The sequence below is a fragment of the Camelus bactrianus genome, chromosome 7, assembly GCF_048773025.1.
Source record: "Camelus bactrianus isolate YW-2024 breed Bactrian camel chromosome 7, ASM4877302v1, whole genome shotgun sequence".
Lineage (NCBI taxonomy): Eukaryota > Metazoa > Chordata > Mammalia > Artiodactyla > Camelidae > Camelus > Camelus bactrianus.
Window position 1 is genome coordinate 39,236,256 of NC_133545.1, and position 26,579 is coordinate 39,262,834.

Below are 26,579 nucleotides of genomic sequence, written 5' to 3' on the forward strand. Positions count from 1 at the left end.
TTTGCATTTAGAAAACCTGAAATGATTACTTACAAAATTCAAACTCTGATGCCTTGAAATGAGGATTTTTCTACTGAACTCAAGTTCCATTAACTCCTGTTAAAAACAAACAAGCAAAGTACATAGATAATATATGCACATTGTAGAAATGCAGATAAAGTAAAAAGGAGAATAGTGATCATACTTTGCTGTATATCCTCTTAGGCTTTCTCAGTATACTCTCAGTACACATTTTATTTTTACAAAAACATGCTTTCCTGAATATACTGTTTTGTAGCCTCCCTGTAAGACTTTTAAAATTTATATGGCGGGCATCTTTCCATGTCAAATATTTCAGCAACATTAATGTGTGCATAATATTTCATTAAATGGGTTTACTATAACTTATTTAGCCTCTTCTTTATTACTGGCCACAGTAATCTAACTAAATCAGTATACATTTTTACCTTTCTTAGAATTAATTCACAAATGTGTAAGGTCAAAGGGTAGATACTGTCATGTTGCCAGCAAAAAGTTTTTGCCACCCTACAAATAGTTGTAATTTTTCATAGTACCCTTCACATACTTAGCAACATTGGCTGTGTTCTGTCTTCTCTCTTTGCCATTGCAATGGGCAAAACTTGGTATGTTTAAATTTTTAAAAATTAATTTTGAACTCATTTGCATTTTGTGAATTACTTATATTAGGCTTTTGCCATTGAGATACTTTTCTTTTTCTTACTAATCTGTAAGAATGCTTAATAGGTTACTCTTAATCATGCATTTTGCAATAACTTCCCCAGTTTATAGTTTGCCTACTAGTGGTACATTTTTGGCATGAATAATGTGTTTTTATATAGTCATGTGTTGGTCTCCTCCTTTATGGCTTTTGTCTATGGTTAGAACCATAGACGTAACACATGGTTTAGAAAGACCTTCTTTGCTCTGATTATATGTTTTTCTGGTACTTTATATTTTCTTTGTTTCATTTAACTCTTGAATCCACCTTCAATTTAGTATTTCCAAATTAAAAAGAAACAACAACTTTATTTTCTAAAAAGCAAAGCACTGATTTGTAGTATGTTTTGATTTTCACAGTGTACTCCTACTATGGCTGATTTCAAGCTGCCATGGATTTAATAGCTGGCTTGTAAACTTCCCAAAGATTTAACAGTAGGTTCTCAGGAGCCAGTAGGAGCCTGTTATCCCACCCCACTGCTTCTGACCCTCGTTGGAGGGAGGGGGTGAATACTTTCCCTCCTGTTACTTTTCCCTTTGGAGGAAGCATAAATGATGTAATACCACCCTCTTTCCACCCTTTTACTTGCTATCCTGCAGGAACTGGGTGGTCCTGCTCAGTCTTTACTTTTTTCCTCCTAGGAGTTTGTAGCCTGCAGGGAGCACATGTTCTTAATTCCAGAATGCTATGTGTTTTAGAGAAGCCTGACCTCACTTAGGGAGGCTTACCACTAATCTATTTGTGGCAAGGAGGATGATTTTACTTCTGGGGTTCAGTGATAGGAAGTTCACTTGTCTACAGATAAACTGTGTCTCAATCTAGTCTTAAGCAGTAATAAAGATGGCCTGACTCCCATCTGCTTACACTTTTGTCTTACACTGCAATTCCTTTAGATAGAGTACTATTCTAAATAAGGGTTTGTTAACCTCAGTGCCATTGACGTTTTTGCCTGGATAATTCTTTGTTGTGGGGGCTGTCCTGTGTATTGGAGAATGCTCAGCAGCATCCCTAGCGTCTATCCACTAGATGCCAGTAGCATCCTTCTTCCCTGCTCCCCTCAGTTGTAACAGGAATGGCTCCAGATGTTGCCAAATGTCCCCTGAGGGGAAAATAATCACTAGTGGTTGAGAACCACTGTTCTAAATAATAGAGATGCTATTTATTGGGCCCTCTAAAATCCCCTACATTTAGAGTGCATGGGCAAGGAATACTGAATCTAGACGAGTAAAAGTTGGGGAGAAAAGGTGATTGAGGATTCTGGCAGAGTGAAAGATGGTTTTAAGCAGAAGCAATGTATTTGGTGCTAATCGTATAGGATTTTCACTTTGGCAGGTTGCTGGTGAGTGGCTGTTTTTGTGTAGGTGTTTCCTTTCTGTGAAGGCAGGGCTGTATGTGTTGGCCCTATGGTGAAGGTGAGGACTCAGTAAAAATGAGAGCAGAAAAGGCAGAATCTTTGCCGGCATTGGTGACTTAGGTCAGTTTTCTCAAACTTTGGTTTCAAAACTAGTATGAAAACAAGTCAGAATGACTTGGAAAGCTACTAAAGAACTCAGGTCCAGGCTTGTTGACTAGGTTAGAGCCTTGGCCCTTCATATTTTACCAAGTTCCTAAGTTCTCCAGGTAATGCTGTTCCTCACCTTAAGCCTAAGACCCACTGCCTGAACGTGTAGGCTCCTGCAGGTGCCCATGAATGAAAGATTTGATTATAGAGATGAGAATCTGTATACAGATCTTTCATACATTAGTGGATGGAACAGTGTTTGCTGCATTTAAACTGCAAGGCAGCTAAGTTCTATGAACTGTAGAGCAGTAGTGGAGTTTTAGTTTAAATTGTTAGTGCCAGGCCTCAGCAGGCACTAACATCTGCTACCTTTTACTGCTACCATCTACTACAGCCATCTGCTAATCTGAATGCCAGACTTTGGTCTGGACCAGAGTGTGGAATGTTGGAGCCACGTGCCTTGTCCTTAGGCTTGAGGGTCACTTCCCATCAATGTAATGTCAGTTTTGCTCGTCAGGATTAATTTATTCATTATACAAGCTTTAATCATGTCTTTAGATTTCAGGGTCCAAAATTGCAACTTCATCCATAGAGATGTGGCAGATTTTTATTAACAAAAAATGTGGGCCCCTATGGTAAAAGAATATGTCATCTTCTAGGATTGCAGTTGAGAAAAATCTTAGTGAAATTATTATAATATATATATGTAACTGAATCACTGTGCTGTACAGTGAAACTAATACAACATTGTAAATCAACTATACTTGAATTTTAAAAAATTATTGTAAACCAAAGGCGGAAAGCCTGTGATTGGGGCATTTTATTTTTCAAATTTTATTTTGTGACAACTTCAAACTTACTGAAGAAAAGTTGTAAGAATATCAGAAAGAGCTCTTACATGTTCTCACTCAGACCCCACTCAAGTTTTGTCACTTTCCCCAAGTGTCCAAAGCAGAACGACCCAGTCCTGGATCATGTGCTGTACTCGATTGTGTTACTCTAGTCTCCTTCAATCTGGAATAGTCCTTCAGTCTTCCCTTGACTTTCTTGACCCTGACATTAATGAAGATTGCTGATTAGTTATTGTAGAATATCCCTCAGTTTGTGACACTTCCCCACAAGTAGGCCACAGTATGCATTTCTGGCAGGTGTATCACAAGAGTAAAGCTATTCCTCCCAAAGCGTCTCATTGGGTGGCACATAATATCAATTAGTTCCATTTCTGATGGTATTAACTTTGTACTTTGATGGATGACATCTGCAGGTTTTGATTATAAAGTTACATTTCCTTTTATTTTCACTATTTTGTGGGTTGACTAAGAGCATGTAAATACCCTGTTTTTTACCTCACTTTAACTCACCAGTTCTTTTACTCATCAGTGTTTCTTATTGAAATTAATTAATTAGTGGTTAATTATTAATTATTGAGTAATTAAGTCAGATATTGGAAAACAAGGTGGCATTCAATGACTTATGGGAATAAGACGGAGGAAACTACTTGAAGAAGGCTGTTTCTAAGTATGAGAAGAGAATAATGACTAATTATTTGAAATATTTTGAATTTGTAGAGATTCATGATTCTGGCCAGGATGTGGAGAAATTGGAGCCCTTGTACACTGTAGGTAGGAATATGAAATGGTACAGCTGCTGTGGAAAGCAGTATGGTGGTTCCTCAAAAAATTAAAAATAACATTACCATATGATCCAGCAATCCCACTTCTGGGTGTATACCCCAAAAGAATTTTTGAAAGCAAAGTCTTGAAGAGATGTTTGTATACTTAAACATGATTAAGATGTTAAATTATGTTGTGTGTATTTTACCACAATAAAAAATTGGAAAAACTGATGATTCCCTAATACTAAAAAAGAGTGTTGCAAAAATGGCCCATCTTTGTCTGTTTTGATATCCTTGTCTTTTGTATGGATGTGTGCCTTGCAACTTCTATACAGAGGTGCAATCTATTTAACCTTAAATCTAAGCTGGCTCTGTGAATTGCTTTGATCAAGAGAATGTGGCCGAAGTGATGTGTCAGTTTCTGAGCCTAGGCCACCAGTGGCCTTGTGCACTAGGGCTTGCTTTCTGCTCTCTCTCTGAACCTTGGCACTACTCTGTGGACAAACCGGGGCTAGCCTGCTGGGTGATGAGGGAAATGTAGCCCCAGCCAGCAATCAGCCATCTGGCAGATACATAAGTGAGGCTTCTAGCAGCTAGCCCTGACCAACCCACTGGCTGACAACAGACACAAGAATGAGCCTAACCAAAATTAGCCAAGCCTAGCCCAAATCAGGAATGCCTAGCTGACCCAAAGACTCATGAGAAATAATTAGGGGCTTGGGAGTGCATAACTTATGAAGTCACTGAATATTTGAATGGCTTGCTATGTAATAATAAAAAAGAGGAAGCCGAAAGAAAAGAAATCCTCCTATACCAACATTGGAAGAGAGTATTATAGCAAATCTTTACTCTAAAGTTGGTAATTAAGCTCTTGCCACCTTGTTTTCCAATACCTGACTTAATCTAAGCTCCTCCCTTTTCAGTAGGAACTGTATTTCAGGGTAACCATATAGTACTGGTTAAGGAAGGAAAACTAAGGTTGATAAAGAACTTGATATTCACAGCAGAAGAGTATCACCCTATTGATTACTTATAAGTCAGAAAGGGGAAAGCAGTTGTATAATGGAGAGATCTTGCTGTCTCCTCCGTAACACAGTGGTCAATTGGTGTGGTTTCTTAAATAGGCCAATGTCATGAAAAAAAAAAAAGTGGAAGTGGTGACTGTCTAATAAAGACCCAGCTGCAGTGGATGGCCCTTGCCTGTCTGATTGGAACAAGTCAGCTGAAAAGATTTTGGAGAAAAGTTTGGGAAATTTAAATATTTACAGTACATTAGATGATATTAGGGAGTTATTGATGTTAGCTGTAGTAATACTCTGTGGTTATGGAGGAGAATCTCAATTTTTTGATTTCTAGTCAAGATAGCAGAGTAGTAGGACCACGAGCTTGCCTCTCCTTGCAACTACAACAAAACCAAAACTGATTGCTAAACGACCATCTAAAAAAAGGACAAACCTAGCAAAAAAGATCTTCACCTGGAAACAAAGAGTGGAACCACAGCAGGACGGTAGGAGAGGCATGCTCGCTATATAATCAGGCCCCGTACCTACCCCCTGGGGGTCAACCCAAGCTGAAGAATAATTAAGTTGCACAGGCCCTCCCACAGGAGTGAGAGTTCTAAGCCCCACATCAGGCTCCCTAGCCTGGGGTTCTGGCACTGGGAGGAGGAGACCCCAGGATATCAGGCTTTGAAGTCCAGTGTGGCTTAAACCCAAGTTCCCCATGGGACTGGGGGAAACAGAGACTTCATTCTCTTGGGAAGCGTACACAGAATCTTGCGTGCACAGGTCCAAGGGCAGAGGCAGTGATATCATAGGAACCTGGGCCAGGCCTGCCTGCTTGTTTTGGAAGATCTCCTGGGGAGGTAGGGGATGGCTGTGGCTCAACCAGGGGACACAAAACTGGTGGGAGACACTCTGAGAATCCATGGTGGCTGCACCAATTTACATTCCCACCAAAAGTGTACAGGGATTCCCTTTTCTCCATATCCTTGCCAACATTTGATCTGTGATCTTTTCGATGATGGCCATTCTGACAGATGTGAGATGGTTTCTCATGATTTTGATTTGCATTTCCCTGATATTGGTGATGTTGAGCAGCTTTTCATGTTCCTGTTGGCCATCTACATTTCCTCTTTTGGAAAAATGTCTGTTCAGTTCTTCTGCCCATATTTTAAATGAGTTGTTTGCTTCTTAATTGAAGTACAGTTGATTTAAAGTGTATTAGTTTCTGGTATACAGCATGGTTGGACTTGGAGGGCATTATACTAAGTGAAATAAGTCAGAGAAAGATACTGTAAGATATCACTTACATGTGGAATCTAAAAAAAAATTACAACAAACTGGTGAATATAACAAAAGAAACACAGATGTAGAGAAGGAATTAGTGGTTACCAGTGGGGAGATGAAAGAGGGAGAGGCAAGGTGGGGGTAGAGGATTAAGAGGCACAAACTATCAGGTATAAAATAAGCTACAAGGATATATTGTACATCGTGGGGAATATAGCCAATATTGTATAATAACTATAAATGGAGTATAACATTTAGAAATTGTGAATCACTATATATTACATGCCTGTAATGTATAGTATTGTACATCAATTATACTTCAATTTAAAAAATATATTATAAAATAAATACATACATATAAACCTTTTCTGGAAGTTCCTGCAGAGCGATGAAAAGTGGAAATGACTTGGGAGCACAGACCCTGGGGGTCTGAGCTCTGCTGGTGGAAGGAAAAGTACATTTGCATACAATCAGGCATCTGCTTCTCTAGCAGTAATTCTTTGAGTGCTGCCTGTCACCCAGGCAGGAGTCCTGCACCCGAGTCCAAGTTGGGTCAGGTCAGTAGGGGCATAGAGGGGAGTCAGAGAGCTGGGGAGCAGATGGCAGCTTGGAGCCCGGCAGGAAGGATCTTAACCCAGGAGCTTCTGGGAAATGGGGGATGGGAAGAGCCTCTGGGACAGGTCACCCCCACCTCCTTCCCCTAAAACAGGCCCTTCCTCTGGCTTTGCTCCTTCCTCCCTGCCTGCTCCCATACTTGTTAGAAACTTGAAAGTTGTGGTAGGTAAATAATCCAACAACTGTAATAACAGTTTGGAAATATAATTAGCTCACAGCTCTTGTAACTTCATGTTTTCCCTGCTTTCCGTTTTTTTTTTTTCTTCTTATTTTAAAAGTAAAATCGCTATATAACAAGTGCAAAAAAAAAAAAGTAAAATCATTGCACTAAGACACCAGGTCCGTTATTATTTTGGTGAATTTAAGTTCTACATCACAACATAGGGTATAGCAATACAGCATCAGTTTATATAGGATCTCTGACTGCTGAATACGTCAGGGAATTTCTGGGCCACCCACCAGCCAAAGGCTTTAGATGCCACTGGGTAAAGAAGTCAAAAGTCATGCAGCGTGAGTGTGAAAAGATTTCAAGTAACACCCTCAACACACGCAAGTTATAGACCACCATTTACAAACAAGTTCAATTCTTTTAATTAATTTGTTCTCACCACAGCATAACCCCTACTCTGTACGTGAGGAAGCCCCCTTGCATATTAAGTGGTCCGAAGTAACAGGCAGAGCAGTGCTTTGAATCCAGGGCTTCTGGCTCCACTGGCCGTGGTCTTCCAGGACCGGAGCTCCTGCAGAGAATACACAGTTATATTCCTGTAACAGAAAGTATATTCCATGTTGAAATACCATGGGGAACAAGAGATACACTGGAGGGCCATCTTGTCGGGTTTTGCCTCAATGGTGTTAAGGTTTTATCCAGGTTCCCTGAGAGGAGCCAGGGGTCACAGAGGGTGGGTCTGGAACAGAGCTCTGATTGCAGACCCTCCACCACACCAGAACAGTGACACCTTCATCCAGCCTAAGACATTTATTTGTATAAAGATTCTTCACGCACATAATTAAAACAGCAGTTCCTAGCCACTTTGTCTTCATTTTCCTCACCCCAAAGACAAGTATCTGAACCTTCTTAAGTCCTTAAGTTTTTCTAGTTCTCTGGACTAAACATACCAAAGCCAAAAAATTTGCTCAAACTCACCCTGTTTTAAAAAATCCCTTCGAAATCATTGATCATGAATCAGAGTTGTGACAACAGCCAAGAGTTAAGATGTGACAAGAGTTAAGATGTGACAAGAGTTAAGATTCAATTCTGTTCTTCCTCCCACATATCTTTTACTCCCATGTGAATCGGGACTCCCAACACTTTGTTTTGTTGAATTATAACACTTTTTTGTTGAATAAAATGGTTTTCAGCCATATAGGAACTCTATTCTAATTCCTCCTATAAAATACTGCCGGTTGAAGATTCAGCACATTTGCCTCATTTCTCTATTCAATCTGGATTAGCCCCTTATTGCCTACAGGATAAAAATCTGTAAGTGAAGAGAAACACTACGACTTTACCCCGTCTTCCTTACCGTCTTTCCCAGTTCGTCAGAAGTCTCCCCTCTGGCAGCATGGTCCCAAGCTGAATCCTGCCCTGGCTGCCCGTTTGAGCTCATGCTACTGTCTGCATTCCCACTCCAAACTTTCTCCTCTTTTATCTCCAAGCCACAGAATCTAAATCTGTTCAAATTCTCTGCCTCCACATGGACTGCCCATTCTCAGGAGTCCAGCTAATCCATGTCCTTCCCTCATTTTCTGACTGTCTCAGCTCAACTCTCCTTTACCACCATCACCTAGCTCCCTACCATCTTCTAGGGCACTTTTTGTGTCCAATTACATTGCAGTTCCCTAGAATGCAGGAACTCTAACGTAGGATTCTCTTTGCAAATCCTATGAATATGGGCACCTACAGCTTAAGTGACAATACACTTTCAAAATGGAAAAACACTATTGATCCACAGCTGCCTTTCTATGCCCAGAACCCAGTATTGAGCCAGCACAGACAACCAAATAGGATATGAACCCACCAGGCACTTACATTCCAATGATTTGTGAGAGGGTCTCTTGGACTCCAGTCCCTCCTGCTTGGCCATGGTGTGTTTGCCTTGGAGCCTGCCACCAATGCTGTCACAGCCATCCTGTCCTTTCACCTTGTAAACCACAGGGATGCACTCATGTTCACCATACTTTAATTTGTACTTATTTCCAGTGGGCCAGACAATAAGTTGGGGACAGACAGAGCTCTCAGGTGGCATCCAGATTATCCTGCCAGGGTCCTGATAAAACCTCCCTTTGAAAGATGTCAGAGGGCCCTGTGGACTCATTTCAAGGAGGCATTCTATCTCCTCCATTTCATCTTCAACTTCCTCTTCCAACTCAGAGTCTTCTGAATCCTCAGGAAGCACAATGTTCAAGGCAGCACTTTTCTTCAACAAATAGGCTGTCTTAACATTTGAGAAGCTGCTCAGGTCTTTGAGCTTCCTGCCTCTCACAGTCTTTTTAGTCTTTGCACACCTTTTGAAGTTCTCATTATACACCTCCCCCATCTCATCATTCATAATCTTTTCACCCTTATCTGCACTTAATTTTCTATTCGTGACTGTTTTTTCCCATGATCTCTTGGTTTTGCAGCCTGGTGATGTCTCTTCACCTCTGGAGGGCATTTGCTGGGGGGATTTCTCGAGCTGTGCTTCATACCAACTCATATCACACTGGCTGCCCTCATCTACTTTGTTCAACTGGGACAACCGTGTAAGGGAGGGACTGTGCCCCTCACAGCTATTCCTCTCCACCCCATCATCTTCATCTTCATCCTGGTTCCCACTCCCCATCTGCTCTGCTCCCTCTGTCATATCACACTGGATACTCTTCTCTACTGGGTACAGTGTAGGGGGTGCAGAGGAATAATGACACCCCTCGTAGAGGCTATGAGAGTCACCTCCAGTGGGAATTTGCTGGGGGAAGTCCTCAAGCTCTACGGGCATTTGCTTGGGGCCTTCCTTGGGCTGGATACCCTCACCTACTCTTTTCAGCAGAGGGTCAGAGCAGGGTGTTATAAAGGCAGTATCACACCCCTCATAGAGGCTGTGAGATTCAGCTCTGCAGGGAACTTGCTGGAGGTATTCCTCAGGCTGAAGGGTATCAACCCCCTGGTAGAGGCTTTCATAATCATCATCAAATTCAGAGGTCACTATACTCCCACCATGGGCACACTGGCTCCTTTATACTGCTTTCTGATGAAGTCTCAGGGGATTTCCCAGACTGTGCATCATAGTACTCACTCATGTCATCTTCGGTGGCCTCATCTACTTTGTTGACCTGGGTCAACTAGGTAGGGAAGGGCACACCCTCCTCAGGGTAGCTACTGTTCTCTACCTCTTCCTCTTCACCCACATTCTCAGGGGATCCACAGGTCCCACTACTGTTCTCTGGAACACTTTCCCCTACAGTAAGGAGTTTCTGAGATTCTGAATGTAGGCTTGGGTCATTACCTGCTTCCAGGCTGGCACAGACTGGCTCCTGCTGGAGCTTGTTGAGATCTCCAGTGGACTGGTACGACTTTGAGTTCAGGGTATTCTGGATCTCAGCTCTGTCTTTTACTGCATTTGGAGGTGGTGAGTTCTGGGAAAAAGCTGCATATCCCTTCTTTTCTTCACCCAAGTTCATCTCCAGGATAGATCCTGACTTTAACATCTCATCATGATCAGGATACTGCTCCAAATAGACAACCCTGTGTTCATCTTTATATGCATTGTGGTCTTCACCCTCCTGAAGGTTATAGAGCACACCTCTACTTTCACAGGAACTCTGTGAAATCTCACTGTATTGTGCCACGTTCTCTGTCATGGCTTTACCATAAACCATGTCATACAAACCGACAGTTTGAACATATTCGTAGCGACACCGGTCACTCTTCCTACATCATCTCTGTTCTCTTCTGAGTTCATATCTTGTTCTTCATTCACGTTTTCAGCCTGTTGAGGTTCAGTTTCTGTTTGTGTGTCTTTCATCTTCATTTTTTCCCAACAGCCACCATATTGTTGGAATGGTACCGTGGTATAAATCATAGGGACTATAGGTCTTTGGTTAAGAGTTGTGGGCAATGGGGATTGACGAGTGAGGAATGGTGTGCTCATTGCATACCATAGGATATGGAAAATACAGACTTCCATTTATGAAACCTAGAAGAGAATATAATAGTTACCCATTTTGTCTCTTGCAGCCAGTCACAACATTCAGCCACTGCACACCTATACAAACTACACAACTGTTCAGATCTATCACAGGACTACCATCTAGTCTTCCATTACCAATGCAAATGACTTAAAGCCCTCCCCTAGTTTTTACATGAATTAACTACTAACAACTTAACCCATCTCTCACACATTCCACAAGTTGGTAATCCACCTTGCTTCCAGAATAATCTTTCTGAACAATCTGTGTTCCTCACTCCAGTTACAGTATTTGAATGGCTTATCATTGCCTGTAAGGATAATGAGGGACATTGACCACACTCCTTAGGATGGTATAAAGCACCTCATTATCTAGTTTCTCACCTGTATCACCTCATTACAGCCATTAAGACATGGGCGGTCCACTAAGCCTCTAGCCATAGGCACGGTCCTCCACTAAGCCAAATTCTCTTCCCTTTACTGGAACATCCTCCTTTCCCTGCCACCAAAATCCAATCATTTTAAAAAGGGAATACTGCCATTTTCAACAGATGGACCTTGACACATTTTGCCAAGAGAAGTCAGTTGGACAAAGAAAGGCAAAAGCTGTATGATCACTTAAGTATAACCTACAAAAAAAATGAAATCACAGAAATGGTGCTTTCCAGACATGGGGTGGTGGGGAAATGGGGAGATGCTAGCTAATAGCAAAAAACCCTGTAGTTCAGCTTATTATGCAGAAGACAAAACTGAGACAAAGAGAAATTAAATATTTACTAAAATCAGCCTTTTAATAAGAACATAATTCAGCCCTCGATTTCAATTCTACAGCCCTGTGTACTGCATGTCCAAATAACATTTAAAAGGAGGCAGACTTCCAGGCTCTGGATATCTTTTTAGAAAGCACTTTTTAGAAGTGCTTGGAAATCACTAACTCCGAAAACAGTAAAAGCTACTGTTATCAAGAACTCTTCTCAGATCATTCACAGCAGTAAGGTTACAGGCAAAACTGCTACCCCCAGTATTGGAGAGACATGTGAACAGACAATCACAGCTTGCAGGAAGGGGGACCCATCCCTACCTAGTCAAGCAAAAGTGGCCTCACTCCTGGAATTCCAAGTTACACAAGACAGTAAATCATATAAATTTTCATGAAAATCTGAGTTATGTCACCATCAAGAAAAACCCAATTCAAAGCTTACTCCTACTCCCAGCACTCACCCTTAAACCACAATGCTAAAGGACAGATAAAATAATGTAAACCTTCAAGGGGGAGGATATTGCTTAGTGGTAGATTGCATGCTTAGCATGAATGAGATTATGGGTTCAATCCCCAGTACCTCCATTAAAAAACAACAACCTAATTACCTCCCTGCCAAATAAATAAAAAATAAAACTCATCAAAAAATAACCAAGGGGAAAAAAACTAACATCAGGGAGAGAGACACAAGGAAAAAAAAGACATTGGCTAACAAGAAAGACAGGTAAGGAGAAAGGACAACAAAAAAGCAAAAAAAAAAAAAAAAAAAAAAAAAAAGTAAATTTTAGCTAGAATTCAAATGTTTCCTATTAATGTCAAGTACAAACACTGCCCCCTGTGCTGCCACTGTCTCTCTGAGCAGCGGGTGAGGAAAGGGAGGTAATGGATAAAAGTGTTAGGAAACCTTCAGGCTTTGGTTTACAGGGAGGGTCCCGAATTGAACCTCTTTGGGGATTCAGATTCCTTACCTGCCCCAGGAGCGGAGAATGCATTACAGGGGGGATTCTGGTACCAGGAACCCAGATGAGGCTGCTGGGCCATGGGGTGCACATAAAAGAAAGGTCTGGAGTTACTGCCCTCAAAATTTTCCTTATTTCGTCACGAGTTCATTTTCCAGCTGAAAAACAGGTGCTCGTGTTAGTAATGACAGCCGCAGTCCGCCATGTAAACTGCTGTGAAGGCAAAGTCATTTTCGTCCCCCATCAGAACTGCGAGCCTGGGTGCAGGTCCCAGGGAAGCGGTGCCCAGAGATCCCGGCCCACGTTGTGCTGAGCAAGTCTTGGCTCCCCAGGGAGCAGCACCTTGGGGAGATGAGGTTTTAGGGGACCCAGTGCCGGGCGCCTCACCTGGCGGCTGCAGTGGAAAGGGGGACTTAGGCCCGGGCTGCACCGCCCTTGCCTGCAGTCTCTCCAGCCTTCCCCACAGCCTCCGCCCCTGGCCAATCCCCTTGTCACTCCCAGGGTTCAGGCCCCGGGCTCCACGTCTCCTAACCCACGATCCCCGCAGGCCAGGCTGTCCCCGAGCCGCTCACGACCCGCGCTCCCATTCAGTACGCAGACTTGCTCTAGCTGGACGTCTAGGACAGGGAGTCTCGACGGGGCGCAGACATTGCTGTTTTCGGACCTCGGAGACAGGAGGGCCTATTACGCAAGTGGCAGGTCTTTATATGCGGGGCTGGGCGTGCACGTCAGACGTCGCTGCGAGCCAGTCCCCCCACCCTTGCGCAAGCGCCTTGTGTGGGCCCTCGGGGCTGGCGACTCCCACTCAAGGCCCTGGAAGAAGCTGGTGCTGGGCCTTGATGGAGGGGAGCAGTCCTTTGCACCCTGCACCCAGGTGAACACCCAGTCCTCCCTTCTGCACGTCGCTTGTACAGGTAGGCGCCCTGGCCTTGGCTCTTTTACAAATTGGAGCAATTCCTGTCCACCCTGGTTCTCCCGGACTGTCCCCTCCTCTGACTGTGTTGAGTTAGGTCAGGTCATGGCCACTTTTTGGAGCTCCTGTCTCCTTCCTTCCTGGGGCCTAATGTCGCTGACACTTAAGGAAGGAGCCTGCCGAGGAGAAGCAGAGAGGAAGGAGGCCAACCTGGATGGAGGACAGACTTGAGAGGAGGAAGATTCACACAGGAGGGGTGAACAAGCCTCCTTAATGCTGCGGAGAGCAACATCTCGGGGGAGGGGGCTCTGGCAGTTAGGACCCATTGGTTGGGGCAAGTGGTGGGACGGAAAGGCGCTGGAAGTCGTCTGTGGGTGATAGACGGGCAGTTAGAACGGGAAGCTGGCACGTACAGGGTACTCTGTACCGGAGAGGAAGGGAAAACAAAGGACAGTATCACGTGAACGGGAGTCGTGGAGTTGTAAGGAGGATTGTGGATTTTTCTTTTTGTTTTTGAAAGAAAGGGATTGCGGCATCTTCATCCGGGAGATGGATAGACTGGGAGATGTTACTGACAGTGGAGAGAGAAGCGATGCTAGGAAGTTGTTCTGAGAATGGGAGAGTCGCCAAGCCTGGTTAATGTGCTTGGCCTTGGACACGAGGGAGTCTTTGAGGTCGGAGGGAGATGAAGTCCTGAAGGCAGGATTTTAAGTGCATTAGCATCTGCGGACCTATTACTATTCTTTTCAGTGAAGAGTGGCAGGAATGGTATTCTGGGGAACATTGAAAGTTTGGAAAGACTGCGTTACTGGGTAGGAAACACATTTGATCAGAAATTGCAGTTGGTGAAACAGAATAAAGGTTTTCTTTGTCATAGAGAACCCTGGAGGTAGAACTCCTGAGGGCTGATCTGGTGGCTTCTTGGTATCCAAAGGCCCCCATCTAGTTCACTCTTTACCCCAGCATCCTTAGCACTGGCTTCCTTCTTCAACTTGCCCCTTATCCAAATACCTGTTCTAAGCAGAAAGCAGGAGGGAAACAAGGGAAATGGTGGTGGTGGTGGTGTTTGTGAGTGGGGGGCAGGGGGCGGGGCTTGGCGCACAAAGGGCACACATCAGCTTCTCCTCATTTGTCAGTGTTTTTCATTTTTAAAAAAACGCCTTTATTGTGGTATGGTTCCTGTACAGTAAACATCACATATTTCAGATGTACCAGTGTTGTTCTTAAGGAGTGATACTAGAAGACACATGGCGCTTCAGATTATTATCTTTTTGGTTATCCACAGCTGACAAGATGTATGGGAGCTCTTGTCTTTTAGCTGGGCATATTGCCACTTGGGATAAACTGGGATGCTGTGACTAAGAAAGAGTGGAGAGTAGATATTAATCGGGCGCGTAACTAATGGTGTCTGTTGTGATGCTTCAGGTAATGAAAGGAGAAGTGTTCTCCCACGTCCTTCTACTCCATGTTATCCCCAGTCATCATCCTCCCTTCTTCTATTCACAGCTACATTTCTCTATAAAGGACTATAAACTCTCAGCCTTCTCCACCTCCTTACTCCTTCACTCACTGAAAATCCAGATTTTGTTACCATCAGGTCCACTCATCCACCCTCACCAACGACACTAATGAACCTCTTGCTGCTAAATCGCATGGAAACTTTCCCGTTCATATCGCTAAACCTCACCTCCCAGGTACCAGCCTAACTGGTTGCCCCTCTACTGGCCTTTCTTGAAGTCTTTTACTGGCTCTCCTCCCAAGTTTCTCTCTTTAATGTTCATATTCTCCGGGTTATGGCCCTAAATTTTTCTTCATCTTATTGCACCTTCTCTCTCTGCATTTTCACCCATTCTCAGGGCTTCTAATACAGTCTTTATACTGGTCACACCCAAATTTCTATCTCCAATCTTTGTACTAGATATTTGTATCTCAGCGGAAGACTTTTGTTGTTGCTAGGACATGCACACATGATGATTTTTGTATATACCCTTGCGAGGAAGCAACATCCCAGCATAGTGTTAATGTCTACAAGTGGCAGACCAGTTGGGAAGTTCCACTAGAGCTGCATGGGTGAACAGTATGTTATTTAAAGAATAAGTATGGCTTTTAACCCAGCCAAGCAGGTGGAGTTGTTGTAGGTTTGAAATTATTCTCTCTGGCAGTATTTTTGAGTATAACTACTTTATGTTGGCAAATGGTTGGGGAACTGTAAGACTTAACAATCGTTAGGCTGAGGGCAGACTGTGCAATCGTTTAGAAACCCTGAAATACATCCTCTGAATAGAAGGCCTTTCCACTTACCCCTGCTGGGAGGTCAGGGTCCAGATTCTCCTTAGAAATAATGTATTAGTTGTCCTGTGCAGTTTGATATCTCCTACATGTCTTCTTTCCCTTCATAGTTTTCCTCTTTCACCTTTCCCTCTGGATTCCACTGTTTTCATTATAGGCAAGAGAAATAGATGAGGAATTAACTACTATTAATAAAAATAGATAAAAAACCAATTTTTATCTTTATAGCACAGGGAACTATATTCAATATCTTATAATAACCTTTGAGAAAAAATATGAAAATAAATATATGTATATATATGTATGACTTGGATATTATGCTGAACACGAGATTGACACATTGTAACTGACTATACTTCAATTTAAAAAAAAAAACAAAGATATCATCAAAAAAAAAGAAATGGATGCGGAAAAATGGACTATTTGTATATACACTGAACATAGAGTTGTTATAATGTTTGCCTTTTTAGAGTCAAAAGAACTATCTGGTTCATTCTATTCTGAGCATTTTACAAAAAAGCTTATGCCTGTAAATTATTAAACAAATACAGAACTTAAAGAGTGATGACAGAACTAAATATTTTAAAGATCAATTGAAAAATACAAAGCTGCAAGTAGTGCTGTGGTTGAATTGTGTCCTTTTAAAAATCCTGTTGAATTCAAACCCCCAGCACCCCAGACTGTAACTGTATTTGGAGTTAGGGCTTTTAATGAGGTCATTAAGGTAAAATGAGAGCATATGATTGGCCTAATCTGGTATAACTAGTGGCTTTCTAAGAAGATGAGATGAAGGACCCGGAGTGTGCAAGTACAAAGGAAGATCATGTGTAGACCATCTGCAAGTCCTGGAGAGCCCATAAGAAGACATCAAAGCTGCTGATGCCATGAACTTGGACCTGGAGACACCAGAACCATGAGAAAATAAATGACTGTTGTTTAACCCACCCCATCTGTAGTATTCTGACAGCCCTACCAAAGTAACACGGAGGCACTTAATAGAAGAATAGGATGGTGTGTTGTTTTGGGTACCACAATATGGAACAGGAAACAACTTTTCTAACAACCAAATGAAGTCAGCATGATTTCTATATTCTGGTATGAATGGCTTTCATTTCCAATAAAGGAATGTGATTGTTCTTTTATATTATGTCTAAACATAAATATCATAATTCAAAATATATTTACTAGCTCTACTCCCCCATCAAAGCTATGCTTTTCAACAAATGAAGCAATACCTCAAGACATTTTTCTATGAATTCCAGAAAATTAATATGTCAGAAGCATCATAAACTTATACTTTCTTTAGGACAGTAAGAAATATAGTTGACTTTTCTAAATATTTCTTGGTAAGAAAACAACCTTAAAAGTTAGGATGTAATTATGGCAACTCATTATAGGACACATTATTTTTAAAAGCAAGCCTTTTTTGTTTCACTTCTGAAAGCTTTCCCTCAAGATGCATAGTCATAGGTTGCTAACTTTGTCCATTTTCATTATTATTAACTTCAGACAAACAGCCTTCATCAAGTTCTCCTGTTTTTTTCTTTTTTAATGGAGGTACTGGGGATTGAACCCAGGACCTTGTGCATGCTAGGCATGAGTTCTACCACTGAGCTATATACACTCCCTTAAGTTCTTCTCATCCAACAGTGGACACTCAAGTGCTTTGAATAAAAACACTTTCTTTCATTTTAAAGGAAAGCATTTCTTTATGATAAATATACACACCATGAGTTATATCTTAAGGCAAAACAGATTAAGCATGGATAATTTTGAGAAGAAAATTTCTATATTAACTATAATTGTTGTCTTTTATGACCCTATGTGAAACTATAAATCCAAATAATTGGAAACATGATTTTTTTAATGACATTGGTAAATCTAGATTTAGGTTGGGCAAATTCTCTCTTTTGGAGCATTTGGGTGACATTTATACAAGAAACCAAAAACCCATAATCTTTGGAGTCCAACAAGATTGAAATTCTACGAGCATGATTTAGCACCTGTGTCCTTTGGAAACTACCTAAGTCCCCCTCAGTTTTGTCTTTGTAAAGACTGCAGTTTGTCCTGTGTCAATGAGCTGCTGAGATCAAATGTCTCACATAGCTAGTGCTGAGATGGTACATCACAAGTCCTCAAAAAATGTCTATTCTCTCTCCCATTTTGAAGTGAAGAAAGGTAAAATAGGGGAGGACAAGTCCAACTAAAGAAGAACCAGAGGACTGAATTACGGGCCCATTTGTGCCACTACCTACCTATGTGTCCTCTGGCAACTATGTAACTTCTCTGCTTTGATTCTTCATTTGGAATGAAGATAATCAACCTTCTGGGTTATGGATATGGTGGATGTGAGTGCCCCTTGGTTCTTTTAAATTACAATACAAACATCATATAGGCATGGATTCAAAAAGAGCTTATGGAATACCGCAGCATAATAAAAATATAGATTTGGTTTTGTCTCTTGTTCCTGGCACAGATCTCCTAAAACCCTTGGACTTTCCTGAGTGATGGAAAAGAATCTTATTTTCCTAACAAGCCCTTTTGGAGTACCCTCTAGTTTATGCTAATAAGGAATTCAAGGGGAGGAACCTAGCTAGCTAGAGGGTGGAGGCCAATCACCAGAAAAACTAAGCAAGATTAGAGGGTTTGAACTTCCCCAGAGGGGAATTGTGCTGGAGACTGAGTTCAATAAAACCTTGAACAAGGAGATTAGGAGAGCTTTCAAGTTGGTGAATTCTTTTTCCACCAGATTTGGCTGTTTCCATAATAGGCAAGGGAAATGGGATGAAGAAAATGGGGCTCTTCGTCTGTACACTGATGTGATGGGAAGGCAATGCACCAAGAGAGGGCGGGGAAGCTCTGTGCCCTGCCCTCACCCCCCAAACCTTGTCTTAGGCATTCCTATACCTTTTGAGTGCTTGTAGCTGGACTAAGAATAAAATTGACACAAGACAGAATAATGGGAGAAGTAGAAACAGAATTTAATTCATGAACATGGAGGTGCCATAGAAGTGGGACCTAAGAAGTGTCCAAAGCAGGCAGCTTTTATACTTTGTAGACAAAGAAACAATAACTCTGTGAGGCATACACAGGACAAAGAATCTTAGGCTTTGGGTGCTTAATTAGTTAAAAATCTAAATAGAGGTTGGGCTCAAGGTAGTAAATTTAAGGACTAACAAGGTTGTTGATGGAGGCTTCCCAGCCCTGAAACCCCATCTCCGAGGATAAGGGCATTCTTCTACCTCAGGCTGCAGGGAGCGCAACTTTCACATGGGACATTTATTTCCTGCTTTTCAAGGAAACAGAAGAGGTTCAGAGTTTTCTTTTTGCATTGTTTGCTTCTCAAGCAACTTCAGTTAAAAATATTATTTTGGGGCAGCTCACCCCGAGGACCAAGAGTTCTCTCCTCCAAAACTTTCCCGGAAATTTCACATATTAAAAGCTGTGCTGGTGGATGTGGAGAGAGATACCGAGTTAGTAGCTGAGGGGTAAGAGTTCTAAAAAATAGAAAAGAACATAGATTAGAATGAGGATGAACAGAGAAGACCAAATCAAAGCACAATTCCTCACCTCCCATTAAACCAGTCTCCCACTCCTGGGAATAGCTCAGCCCAATAAAAGGGTGAACTTTGTTTATCTGATGGAAAATAGTAACCCTTTCACAGACTTAAGTTAGATACTACTTGTCCTGTTTGATTTACAAAGAAACAGCATTTCTCACCAATCAGTGATTGTAAGAGCTCTTCCTGGTTGAGTGTCCATGTGTCCAGAGCACGTTGATTTTGGAGCAGCACAGATGTTAGGCTGTTATCTTATGACTGAAGTATTTTCAAGGTTTGCATAGTGGTACTGAACTCTTGTTTGCGTATGATGTTCCATTGTCATGGAGAAATTCAAGATTGCTTTTTCAGTTTGTAATCTCCCAAGCTTGGGAATAAGTTTCCTTAACACTGAGAAGAAGTTGGAGTTGTGGTACACATGCAGATTTTCCAACATTTCTCAACTGGCAGGCTAGTGTGGCACAACTTCATGAACAAAGGAGCCCAAGTTTGTAAATGAACTCTTAATTAAGTGCTACCTTTCTGAATTTCGTATTTTAAAAAGATGGCCTGGATAATATTTCCTGGAGCAGACCAGGTAGAACACTTTCATCTCAAGGCATAGCAGGAGAAATGCAAGGTCCTTCTAAGAGGAGTTTGGATCCCTGAAGGCTAGAATATTTTTTTAAATGAGACTTCTAAGAGGAAAGAGGTTTTGGGAGTGGTAAACAGGGTTGGTGGGCTTTGAATTGTTTGTGGAGTCACACCTCTGGTACTGAAGACTAGATTAGTAAAACAAGAACAGATGTTTTTAAGCTGTTCCTCAAAGAATTAGATGACAACCTAAATGGTATCAAAAGACTGATAGACCCATCCACTTTTTTGGAATGTTTTTCTTTCTCTCCTTTAGTTTGGGGGAAGGTCCTTCAAAAAAAAAATTCCTGTGAGGCTCTGAATATCAGCTATGATCAGTTTGGTCATCTTGATAATCCATTTACAAACACTTCTGAGGATTCTCCCTGGGTTTAAGAAATTCTTTAACTGTGGCCCTCAGTTTGGCCTTTGATCTGAAGAGGCTTGTCTACAGCCTCAGGTGGTCCCTTTTCTAAAGGTGACATTCATAGTCATCAGAGTGGAAAGGCAATTCAGGCAGGATCACTAGAATGAGTACTCAGATAAAGGAGGATGGAGGGGAGCAGTAGATACATCCGTTTTATAGTCTTTCGTTTTAGGTATCTTTTATATCAACCTTTCATTAGCCTTCTACAGCAAATCCTTCAATGAGGCTATTTTGGAATTTTGAGGCCTTTTGGGGCTTTTGCGTACCAATTAAAATAGGTAAAATTGTTTCAGATGAGTGCTTTCTAAAATTTTAACAATTTTGAAGTCTTTCCAATGCAAAGGATGCATGGAGCTAGCCCTACAAATATTTTCTCCCAGTGATGTAATTTTAGACAAGAAAAACCTCTTACCAGTCTTGTTTCCAGCAGACACTGCAGGCAGGGATCCAGGAGACTGACATGGCGAGAATTCTTACCTTCTGCCAGCTTTCTCTAAATGTGCGGGCAAAAAAATCAGTTTTGGAGTGCCAAGTGAACCCCATTTTGGCCAAATGAGGGCAAGATTTCCTTTACTTCCCCATTGAGTAAGTACTTGGAAGATCAGTTTCCTAAGTGTTACTCATGAACCCAGCTGGGATTCCCATAGGTGGCTGTCTGCCAGGGAGCTGTTTTGTTTGGCTTTGGAGGCACAGTTTCCCATGACTAATTTGGTAGTCTAATTCAGATACCAGATAGGGTCTGGACAACTTTCTGAGGACAGTGCAGTGGATCGGATGTGTGCTGCTTCTGAGTCTAGCTCCCCAAGGAGTTACCTTTGAGTTGGTTCGACTCTTAGTATTTCGGTGTCTCCCTCTGAGAGTCTGAAACTGCCATGGAGCTCTGAGCCAAGATGATCAGTCTCTGTTCCGCTCCCCAGAAGAACAGTATTTATTCAATGCTTGTAGTGGGGTTCCCTGTAGGACCACTGAACATCTTGACTGGTTGTCAGACACTTTTGCTAGGGTCTCAGTCACCGGAGGACACCCTGTGGCCAGAAGGAGCAAATACCCCTTGTTCTTGGGAGCTGAATAATTTTCTCTCATTTCACTAGCAAAAGCTTTGTTCAGACCATATAGCAACCCCTTTTCCAATTTAAGCCAGATTTAACAAAAGCCAGCCGTTTAGTTTCCTTGGGCCTCCCTTGCAGGTCCTCCTAGTTCCTTGCCTAAGAAATGCACTGGTGCCCCTTAAGACTCCAAGTCGTAAGTAAAAACAGCTCAAATAAAATTTTAGGATCATTACTTAAAAACAATGAGATCTGGATATCAAGAGAACTCAGTGGAACACCTGAGTAGTATGGAGAAGCCAGCAGGACTCAAAGGGCCATGCTGTCACTGACCACCAGTTCGGGGTAGACTCCAGGTGTCCTCTGGTCAGTGTTGATGATATCCTGCTGACTATACCCTGAAAATGCCAACCAAAAAAGCATCAATAGTCGATCTGAGAAAAAAATGGACCATTTAATTCAAGCCAACCTGAGGATTATAACCCAGGAGACAGTCTTTCAAAAAGTTTTGAGGACTGTGCCACCCATTACAAGTCAAAGCACACTTGTAAACGCTTTTGAGATAAAGGATTATATATCAGATGACGTGCTGACAGTTTACACAGTCCAGATCGGCAGGCACAAAGCAAGTAGTGGATCGTCATGACCCCTTACAAGACTAAGAAGGACTCTTATCTTTTTAAAAATATTTTTTTTCATGATTTAAGCAAGATTTTTTTATTAGTGAACTTAAAAAAAATAATGAAAGATAGTACATTCCCGAGAATTGGGAGTGGGCCAGTCCAAGGAGGAAAAATGGCTTATCTTTTTTTTTGCTTTTTTTTTAAATTGAAGCACAGTCAGTTACAATGTGTCAATTTCTGGTGTACAGGACTATGTCCCAGTCATGCATATATATACATACATTTGTTTTCATATTCTTTTCCATTAAATTTATTTATTATATAAATTTATTATCATTTATTACAAAATATTGAACATAGTTCCCTGTGCTATACAGAAGAAACTTTTTAAAAACTTATTTTTATATATAGTGGCTAACATTTGTAAGTCTCAAACTCCCAAATTTATCCCTTTCCACCCCCTTTCCCCGGTAGCCAGAAGATTATTTAATATGTCTGCAAGTCTGTTTCTGTTTTGTAGATGAGTTCATAGTGTCTTTTTTTTTTCTTTCTTTTCTTTTTTTTAGATTTCACATATGAGTAATATCATATGGTATCTTTCTTTCTGTTTCCAGCTTACTTCAATTAGAATAACAATCTCCAGGTCCATCCATGTTGTGGCAAATGGCATTATTTTATTCTTTTTTATGCCCGAATAGTATTCCATTGTATAAATATACCACAACTAGGACTCTTATCTTTTAAGGAGGTCTGGTTATGGTTAATGCACATGCACAATGCACACTAAAGGGGAGGGAGAAGGCCCAGATGGGCAGAGAATTTTATGTTCACAACATTCTTGTCATAAAATACACATTTTATTTCATCACCCCTTTTGATCTTTGGCTTTACTCCTTTTGGGCCCCTGTGAGAATACCTTTGTCTCCAAACGTCTCTTCACTTGGTTTACTTCTACTCAGACTTGAGTTAGGTTCAAGTGTCATTTCCTTTTGGAAGTCCTGCAAGGTCTCCGAGCCCTCTACCACTGCTCAATACTTATATGTGACAGGTCATGGAGACTTCAAAGTGCTTTTCCATTATACTGTCTTGAATGGCTGCTCCCTTCTTTAAACAAAAACAAAAACAAAAACAAAAACAAAAACAAAAACAAAAAAACAGCCTCAAACATGCTATGCAAAGTCCTGCTTTCAAGGGAGACAAATTCTGTTGCACTGCTGGATGAGGAACTAGTCTGGGCTGTTACTGGCACCACCATCCTCTGAATATCTTTTTTTTTTTTTCTCAAAGCTATAAACTGTTGTTAGAGATTTTCAAGAATATTGTTCCTGAGTTTTTTTGTGAGCCATGCATTTTTTATTATAAATGAATTAATGATTTAATTGATAAAAATGTAGAAAGGAGTGAACAAAAAGAAACCCAAATACAGACCAATGGTGAAGACGGGTGGCGTAACTGTCGTGTTTAATGAAAATACATGCTTGAAATGCTGAGGTCCAACATGGAACATAATTAGTCTGTTTCCTTAATAGAAACTGTTTCTACAGAGAGAGGTTAGGAATATACACAGATCATATTCTTGTATTGATTTTATAGATGTAGGTTTGTTATTATTAATTGAGTAATAATAGAACCATTAAACAAATACAAATAAATATATAAGGAACAGAGTGAAGCTTTGGTCAACTATGAACACATGTGGTGAGGCAAAATATATTGTGATAAACATTGAAAACAGTGATGCCCATTAAGAAATAAATGCATGGTGCGGAGGGGTGAGGGAGGGATAAATTAGGAGTTTAGGATTGACAGACACAAACTACTATGTACAGAACAGATAAAAAACAGATTCCTACTGTATAGCACAGGGAACTATATTCACTGGCTTGTAATAACTTGTAATGAAAAGGAAGATGAGGAGGGAGGGTATAGCTCAGTGGTAGAGCACATGCCTAGCATGTCTGAGGTACTGAGTTCAATCAAATAAATAAATAAACCTAAACACCTCCCCCCTGCAAAAAAATAAAAATAATATGTGTATATGTGTATAACTGAATCACCATGCTGTACGCCAGAATCTAATACAACATTGTAAATCAACTATACTTGAATTTTAAAAAAATTTTAAAAAGAGATAAATGGATAAAAGTCTCACCTCTTTGAAGAAGGTCTTAAAGATTCTGATAAAAAAGATTCAGTTTTATTGATATGGATCAGTTTCAAGATTGAGTTTTACCTTTTGAGAGAGTAAACATTATACATATTAAATAAAAGAAAACAAAAAAGATAAAAAAGAAAACAAAAAAGATAATAAAAGATTAAAATTATACATATTAAGAAAAGATAATCCATACCTAAATACTAAGTCAATGAAATACATAAAGCAAGGATTAATGGCAATTAGGTGACTGAATATCTCAAGAATGTGGCTGGAGAGTCAACTGACCCTTAAAGCAGTGATGAAATTAGACTCTGGCTGTTAACAGGCAGAAGCTCCGGGAGCCCTGGCTTGGTCCTAGTGTCCTGTGAGTCCCACTCTGACATCTCTAAGTGGTGGAGCTGGCACTTGAGCTCAGTTCAGCCTCCTGCCCAAATCCTTGCTCTGTCTGCTCCAGTCACAGGAGAGTGAGGGCATTTCACATGGCGCTGGGGCAGAGAATGGCTGGAAAACAGACTGAATCTCCTGTATCCAAGGTTAGCCCTGATTTAATCTTCGGTTGTTATTAAACATTTCATTGTTGAATCTAAGGAAAAAAAATGTATGACATCAGCTGGCCATCGGAGGGCACTGTGGAACAGGCCACTAGTTGCTGAAGCCAAGGGTTTTTAGTTTTCTCCAGATCTGCATTCCAAATCAGATTCTTGTCTTCCACTCTGCTGTACTTACCTAGGGGTCACAACACAAGGGCAGGTAAAGGGTTGAATCTAGACTATTTTACACTTATTTTTGAAAAGCAATAATCCTTTCCTTCCTGTTTTCTACATGAGGTATGTGTATGTATGTATGTATATATGTATGTGTGTGTGTGTGTGTGTGTATAATTGTAAAAAGCTGTAAGTATATAATACTGTGGATAAAAACTTGGGCTCTAGAATCAGACTCACCTGGACTCTGATCCCGATCAGTCATTTATTAGTTGTGTGAATTTAGGTGGCTACTTAATATCCCTGGTTTCAATTCCCTCCCAAATTTGTAAATTGGGAAAAAATAACCACCTCTCGGGGTTGTAAAAACTAAGCCAGTGTATGTAAAGAATGCAGTATAGTTTTCAATCATTTGGTGAGTGCTCAATAAACGGTGTTATTATTACTACTGTTTAATGAGCCTCCCAATCAACTTATTTTTGTGGCTTTTCTGTCACAGCAATTCCATTTCAACAATTCAAGTTAACTTCCACTTAGTCTAAAACCTTTCCCCCAAGAATTGAGCTAAGGGAGATCATGTAAGAATCATGCACAAATGCACAAGAGTCTGGCAGTGAGATGGGAATGAAGTGGCAGAGTGTGTGAGGGACACTGCCCAGAAGCAAGAAGGAGTGTCTGGCAGTTGTGGGGCCGCTGCCCCCTACCTGGCCATCTGCATGTGAGAAATAAACGATCTTCTTAACCCACTTGGTTAAGCTTGACTGCTACAGGCACAAATGTGAAACACAGCATCCTAGTGAACTAGATTAGACCACACAGAGGACTCCTCTCGCCCAGACTAGAGGCTGACTTGCTCTTAGATTCAGAACAGGTTGAAGACAAGCCAGGATTTTCCCAAGCAAAAATGGCAACAGCCTTGCCCAGGGATTTCCTGCTCTTAGTGCCCTCAGCGCCTGGTTCTCAGAAGGCTGGGCAAGACTGCATGGATGAAACGAATCCAAGGATCATCTGGCATTAATTTTATCAGCTCATTTACATTTCTTTTTCCAGCAAGCCTTTTAAAGAACCGTTTCATTATGAAAACGTTCAAACATTGACAGCATCTCCATGTTCAGATTCAACGATTATCACCATCATGCCATATCTGCTTCATCTTTCACCCTCCTTCCTTCCTCCTTCTTTTTCTCTGCCCTTCCTCTCTTTCTCTTTTGGCTGTAGTCTTTTAAACCAAATCTCTATGCCAGACACAATGCCAGCACTTGACCCCTGTTGTCTAATTTACTACAAAAAATGCAAATCCTCCATCGCTGGAGGTTCTTGGAGGGGAATACACCTTGCTCATATGCATATCCTTAATGCTTTTCACAGGGCTGCCAGTAGTGTAGACACCCATTAAACGCCTGTGAATGAATGGAATTGTTGCCCCAGTGGTGAAACATGAGACCAAGGTGATGGTTGCTAAGAGCTTCTTGGGTGGGGCAAAGGATTTTATTTGGGATCCAGTCTCCTCCAGGGGATGAAAGAATAATCCCAGCTCATGTTGCCCTGGAGAGGGAAAAAGGAGTCCCTTTCAGAGACTCACTGGGGAAATCATCTGCTGGGGACCTTGCTAAAATTATCCACTC

The 26,579-nt window shown here is 41.3% G+C and overlaps 1 non-coding gene and 1 pseudogene across 1 annotated transcript; both read left to right on the top strand.

The window, feature by feature from the left end:
- The window catches only part of LOC141578149 (ribose-phosphate pyrophosphokinase 2 pseudogene), a 30,407-nt pseudogene continuing 3,828 nt past the window's right edge, over positions 1-26,579 (top strand).
- LOC123613466 (small nucleolar RNA SNORD113/SNORD114 family) lies at positions 23,516-23,589 on the top strand. The gene has a single exon (XR_006720823.1). It is a non-coding gene; the product is annotated as a small nucleolar RNA SNORD113/SNORD114 family (small nucleolar RNA).